Source organism: Arvicanthis niloticus, chromosome 3 (genome assembly GCF_011762505.2).
Source record: "Arvicanthis niloticus isolate mArvNil1 chromosome 3, mArvNil1.pat.X, whole genome shotgun sequence".
Classification (NCBI taxonomy): domain Eukaryota; kingdom Metazoa; phylum Chordata; class Mammalia; order Rodentia; family Muridae; genus Arvicanthis; species Arvicanthis niloticus.
In genome coordinates this window covers 7674001-7681097 of record NC_047660.1, presented here as the reverse complement: position 1 = coordinate 7681097, position 7097 = coordinate 7674001, and the positions used below count along the sequence as shown (strand labels likewise).

At 42.9% G+C, this 7097-nt stretch overlaps 1 non-coding gene across 1 annotated transcript; it reads left to right on the top strand.

Annotated features, from left to right (window-relative positions):
* The first annotated feature begins 659 nt into the window (after positions 1 to 659).
* LOC117706393 (small nucleolar RNA SNORA48) lies at positions 660 to 803 on the top strand. The gene has a single exon (XR_004606503.1). It is a non-coding gene; the product is annotated as a small nucleolar RNA SNORA48 (small nucleolar RNA).
* Positions 804 to 7097: the final 6294 nt, after the last annotated feature.

Sequence of the window (7097 nt, the reverse complement as noted above, 5' to 3'; positions counted from 1 at the left end):
GAGAGGACCTGTCGCTCCTCTCCCCATGGGGAGCCTAAAAACTTATCATGACCTGCTCATGACAGATAACATACTGGGCTTGAGACAGATGGCTACTTTAATCTAAAGAGCACATACATACATACACATATGCATACATACATGCACATACACATGCACACATACATACATACACATATGCATACATACATGCACATACACATGCACACATACATACATACACATATGCATACATACATGCACATACACATGCACATAAACACAAACACACACATAAACTCATATATATATATATATATATATATGCAAACAAATACATATGCTTATATATAAGCATACACATACATAAACACAAAATACATATAGGAAATCATGTAGTGTCATATCTGGTTGTTGATTATTATGGCTTAAAGTGTCCAGGAAAGTAAAGGTAGCATCTGTGTTGCTATTAAATATTGTAGTGGAGATTCTCATAATTAAAAAAGGAAAAAGAAAAGAGGCACCTTGGCAGCAAAAATAAATAAAAGGTCTTACAATTTAAGACTGGAATGATGCCACCTTGTATTACACATAGCATGAATTTTTATGTATATAAGGGTAAAATAATAAAACTAACAAATATACTAAATAAATAATTTCCAATATAAGATTAGAACTATAACCCCTGGAACTGGTCAAAAAAGACATCTTGTTGGTGGTGGTGTTCTTATTCCAGTCAGGGCAGAGCAGCTGGCTTTCTTTTGGTCTTCCTAGCTTGGTACCTGGTTTGCTGGCCAAAGCTGTTTTAAGCCTAGGACTCATAAATATCAAATCAAATCAAACTCAGGCACCACACCATGGAAAGAGGAAGACAAACAGAGAACTGTGGACTTCTATGCCAGTCCCAGACCCGCCCTCTGGTGCATAGCACTGGTGGACCGTAAACATCAGCTTGTTGGCACACTATGCAGTAGGGATGGAGGATATCACTTAGGGTTCTGCCAGCCACATGGCCAGCCTGCAACCGGAGCCACCACAACGTGCGAGCATGTCGTGTTCAGATGGGAGAGAAGTGGGGCAGCTTGAGCATTATGAAGAGAGATGGAACTGGAGACTCAGGGTAGAGAGGAGTAGCCTGCTGTGAGTGGCCAGCCCTGCCACCTGAGGAAATGGTGAGGTTCCATCCTAAGCTGCCTCTGAGAGCCATGTCTGACTGTATGGCTAAGGCTATGATGGAGGAGGGAGAGGTGCTGATATCTGTGGTTCATATTATCACTAGAGAACATGGAAATATCTCTGGTTGGAGCAGACGCCTAGGACCACTCTCAAGTCCAGGGATCATGCATAACTAGTCCCGCCCATCACTGGATGCAGTGCTCTAGAGAGCTGGTTCCATCTCTCACATTTTGCAGCACTTGGGTGAGCTGCCCTGTTCCTCACCCAGGCAGCACAGTGGAGCTGGCCCTGATGGTGAGGGTGTGGGTGAGCCTTCCCGGAGGGCATGCATGTGGGAGAGCTGAAGCCAACACTCATCTACTGTGAGGTGGCACAGGGAAAACGGTGATAAGCTTCCTGACCCCTGACCACATTCAGCAGTCAGGAAAGCTGCCAAAGAGGTCATGAGCTCCAAACAGCTATCCCTGCTCTTCACCAGCTGCAGCGTCTGCAAGAGGTAGCTCTGGGGTCATGAGAGTTCAGTGAGCTGGCCCTGTCCCTTGCTACCTGCAGCACTTGGGAGAGCAGGCCCTGTACCTTGCCTGGACAGCACAGTAGAGCTGTAGGGAACACAGCTGTGCCATTCCTGAGGGCTCAAGCATGAGAGAGTCATGAAATGATATGGGTATGGGAGTGATACCCTCCCCCGCTCACCTGCGGGTAATAGGGAGAGCAGGCCCCAAAGACACTAAGGGGGAACTAGCCCCGCCCTTCCGCTGGCTACAGCACTCATGGAAACAGGCCCGGAACCCCCTCCTAAGCAAAAGAGTGGAGTGATTCCAATAGTCAAGGTACTGGTGAGATATCCCCAAGGATGTAAAAGCAGGAAAGCTAGTCCAGCCCCTCACAGACTGCATCTCTGAGAGCGCACTCCGCTACTTGACTGAGCAGCACAGTGAGGCTGGCTCTGAAGCCATGGGTGTGGGTGAGTTGGCCCTGTGGGCCAGAGAACTGATCTTGTCCCCGCTGTTGGTGACACTGAGTGGCCTAACCAGAGCATTCTTGAAGGCCTTGCCCTGGTGATTCGGATAAGGGAGACCTGGTGGGTTGACCAGCTCTGCTATCACCCAGGCCCAGATTTAGGGCTCTTAGATGGTTCACCCCAAATCTACATCATTTGTGAATAGTTGGGACTCTGGAAAGGGCTAGTTTTGTTCTTCTCAAGTTTCAGGATCTCCATGACACAGGGCTACAACAGAACAACCGGGAGGAATCCTGATGAGGATCCAACATTGATGGTGTGACAGAATCCAGAGATCAGGAACCAGACCAGTGATTCATTGCAATGAGCATTTGAAAGTACAAGTGTATGGACAGCGGAATAGGCTGTGGAGAGCACTGTGGCATGCGATAGCTTCCACTATGAGATGTGCTCTATGCTTTTGTAGCTGTTACTGTTTATTTGCTTGTGTGTTGTTTTGTTTTGGGGGGATATTTTAAGGGAAAGGGGAGAATATGAGGTGATGAAGAGATGAACAAGACTCGAGTGCATGACATGAAACTCAAGAAGAATCGGCAAAAGGTTAAAAAAAAAATAGATCTCTGCTTAAGAATAAAAGACAATTATAACCTCATATACTAGCAATGGACCATGCAAAAGGGAAATTAAGAAAATAAAAACTCATTTACAATACATCATAAAGAACAAAATAAGTTTAATAAACGACCAAAACTCCCACATAAAAAAACCTTAAATACACAACAGTATTTTTAAAAGTATAGGCAACCTAAATAAATGGAAAGACATCTCACATCGTTGCATCAGAAAAGTTAATGATGTTTAAATGGCAATCATCTTTGAATTCATCTACATATCCAATTTATTCTCTATCAAAATCCCAGCTGGCATTTTTGGAGAAAATAACAAGAGAGTCCTAAAATTCATATGCAAATACAAGAGGCTTGGAATAAACAAACAGTCTTAAAAAGAGAACAAATTTGGAAGATTCTCTCTACTTGACTTTAAAATTTACAGCACCATCAGCAAAGGAAGACGCTGCTGTGTTGGTGTAAGAATGCATGCCAGATGGGGCCCAGCAATGAGGGAAAAGTAGATACAGGGCCTCAACCCTAACATAAAACCCTAAGTGTTGGCAATTGATACTTGCCAACAAAAGGAAAATCAATTCTCTCCAATATCACTGGACATACCAACCACACTCCAGGGCAGACCCTATTCCCAGGAATACTTGGCATGTCCCACCCCTGTGTGTGTGTGTGTGTGTGTGTGTGTGTGTGTGTGTGTGTGTGTGTGTTTTGCTTCATTTTATTTTGTTTTGACTTTGTCTTCTTAATCTTTTGCTTGTTTATTTTGATTTTCAGATTCTGGGGGTATTGTATATTTATTTTTTAAGAAAGAAAGAGAAAGATGATAAAGTTGGGAGGTAGGGAGATGGACAGGATCTAAGATGTGTTATGGGAGAAGATGACCAAAACATTTTAATTTTTGAAAATAGATTAAAGTCATAAATAATGCAGGCCCGCAATCAATAAATTAGAATTCTATAACAAGAAAAGCATCCCTTACTCATACCACTTGCAAAATTAACTGAAAATAGTTCATGAACCTAAATATAATAGATTTAGCTATAAAGATTTCATAGGAAAGAATAATAACCCTTCATCAATTTTTATCTTTCAGTAATGGTTTCTTGCACAAAACCAAAAGCATGAGATAAAAACATGAATGATTAAAAGTATTTTCCTAGAAGTCAAACACTGGCTTCAAAAGACAAGGAGACCCCAGCACAGGTGCAACAGAGGCTGCCTTATCTTGCCTCAGTGGGAGAGGATGTACCTAATCCTCCCAAGGGGTAGCCTTACCCTCTCAGAGGCAAAGAGAAGGTGGGGGGTGGGGAGCTGGGAGAGGAAGCAAGGATTGGAATGTAAATTAATTAATTAACTACTTTTTAAAGAACGATCACAGGAGTGATCTCAGGACTTTGTTTAATGCCTTGCTTGTTCTTTGACTGTTTGCATCTATTGTATTACTAGTTCCTCAACCTAGAACTGACCTTAATACTTGCATGTAATTAAAAGAGTATAAAAGCAGATTGGGAAAAAAGAATGTATAATCCAGTGAAAGATATATTTTATGTTTTTCTATGTGAATACATTTAACAAATATACATTACAGGTTATAATTCTCTAAATAAAAATAAATAAATATGAACCACACCAAAAAATAAGACAATGTAGAAAGAGTGAAGGGATGAAAATTTGGAATTAGCATATTTAATTAAAAAATGCATTTAGAGCTTTTTCTCTTACATATCAGTAATACACACACACATACACATATAATGAAAAAAGATGTGCATAATTTTCTCCAAACGATGCATACAAGTGGCAGGTGAGGCCCTGACAAGAGTCTCAGCAGCATCCACCCTGAGGCATTAAGGAAAGAGTCAGACACCACATTACTCAGAGAACAGGTAGAAACAAATGTTGTCAACCATGGTGAAAAATTAAAGTTACCAAATTCTTATGCTGAGAATAAGAAATGGCATGTGCTCTTGAGAAAGCAGGGTGCTACAATTCTTCAGCTACATGGCATGGCAGTTTCATTCTTACGTATATACTGAAAGAAAATGCATTCATAGTAATCAAAAAATCAAAGTAATCCAAATGCCCATCTCAATGTAAATACTTTCTGACAACAGAAAGTATTGAAGTACTAACACATGCTAGACTGCAGGTGAGCATCGAATGATTATGCCAAATGAGTCAATTAAAAATGGTCATGTATTATGTGATTTCATCTTTAAGGAATGTCCAGAATGAGTAAATCCATACACATCACAAGTATATTAAAGGTTGGCAGGACCTTGAGAAACACTATTAATAGTTTTTGTTGTTGTTAATGTTGTTTTGCTTTTTGAGACCGGGTCTTATTATTATCCCTGAACTCAAAAGCACAGGGATAACAACCTTTCTGCCTCTGCCTCTCTGCCTCCCTCTCTGCCTGCCCCTCTCTGCCTGCCCCTCTCTGCCTCTCTGCCTCTCTGCCTCTCTGCCTCTCTGCCTCTCTGCCTCTCTGCCTCTCTGCCTCTCTGCCTCTCTGCCTCTCTGCCTCTCTGCCTCTCTGCCTCTCTGCCTCTCTGCCTCTCTGCCTCTCTGCCTCTCTGCCTCTCTGCCTCTCTGCCTCTCTGCCTCTCTGCCTCTCTGCCTCTCTGCCTCTCTGCCTCTCTGCCTCTCTGCCTCTCTGCCTCTCTGCCTCTCTGCCTCTCTGCCTCTCTGCCTCTCTGCCTCTCTGCCTTGCCTCTCTGCCTCTCTCTCTGCCTCTCTCTCTGCCTCTCTGCCTCTCTGCCTCTCTGCCTCTCTGCCTCTCTGCCTCTCTGCCTCTCTGCCTCTCTCTCTGCCTTTCTCTCTGCCTCTCTGCCTCTCTGCCTCTCTGCCTCTCTGCCTCTCTCTGCCTCTCTCTGCCTCTCTCTGCCTCTCTGCCTCTCTGCCTCTCTGCCTCTCTGCCTCTCTGCCTCTCTCTGCCTCTCTCTGCCTCTCTCTGCCTCTCTCTGCCTCTCTCTGCCTCTCTGCCTCTCTGCCTCTCTCTGCCTCTCTCTGCCTCTCTGCCTCTCTGCCTCTCTGCCTCTCTGCCTCTCTGCCTCTCTGCCTCTCTGCCTCTCTGCCTCTCTGCCTCTCTGCCTCTCTGTCTCTCTCTGCCTCTGCCTCCTGAGTGCAAGTTAAAACTTGTGTGCCACCACTGAGAACCCAAATTCCTGCTGCTAGGTATGAGAGCTGTGTGCTTGGTTTTTCTTTACCTCCCTTTGAGGCCAATGAAAGATCATTAACACTATTACAATAAATATTGAAGCAAAACTCTTGACTGTACTCAAAACCCTGCATACACAAAAGAAGCGAAATTCATATTTCATAAAACATTTTCTGTTAAAGCTGTTTCATTAGAAAGAGAAGAGGCAGGATGATTTGAATCATTCCTTCCTGACTCAAAACAAAGATCCCCAGGCAGATCCTAGGTGTACTGTCAGCACTGCAAAATTGCTGCACCCACAGAGTGCTTCAAAGGCAAAGAAGGACAAGAAGGACAGATGGGATGTGTGAGCTGCTAAGGCTCCGGGTTAACAATTCCTAGAAGACCCTGTGGAGAAGTCAGTAAATGGGCTAAAAACTGAAAGACTCAATCTGTCACAATACCCTTTCCTAGGCTAGTCCTGGAGAGAGTTGATCCTCCCTATAGAGTCTACAATGGAAAATAAGGTCTGGACCAGTCCCGGAGATAGAAGAAACAAATATTGGTTGCATATGTACAATTGGAATTTGCCCTTGGAAATTATATCTCTAGTTCACAGGAACATTTCTTTATTGCAGATGTATTTCCTTACCATAGATGATGGCTTTCAATATCTTCTGATTCTCAGAAGACATGACATTTTAGCAGACAACATTAAAATCCTTTAGTGAAAAATGACCTGAGGGAGGGTTGCGTTCTCAATAAGACACCAATTCTTTTAACCCAAAGAAAGCCCATATTGACGATTTTCTGCTACTTGATCTTTGCACTATGCTGTGGCAGCATGGAGGAAACCTTTATCCCTGGGGATGTTTGAAATTCCATGGATAAGCATTGGTGATATCTTGTCCCAGTCTATGGGCTACCTATTGAGAATATCTCTGCCTTAAAGAAGGTTTTCAGTTTCATGCATTCCTACTTATTAATTGTTGATCATAGTGCCTGTGCTAATGGTGGTCTCTTCAGGAAGTTGTTTCCTGTGCCAATGTTTTCAAGAGGGATGATATTCTAAGTAAATAAAGAAAATAAGAAATTAGGCATTAGCAAGCAAAATAATCCCATTTAAAATGGGCTACAGATCTAAGCAGACAATTCTCAAAAAGGAATCTCAAATGATCAAGAAGCATTGAAGAAATATTAAACATCCTTAGATTCA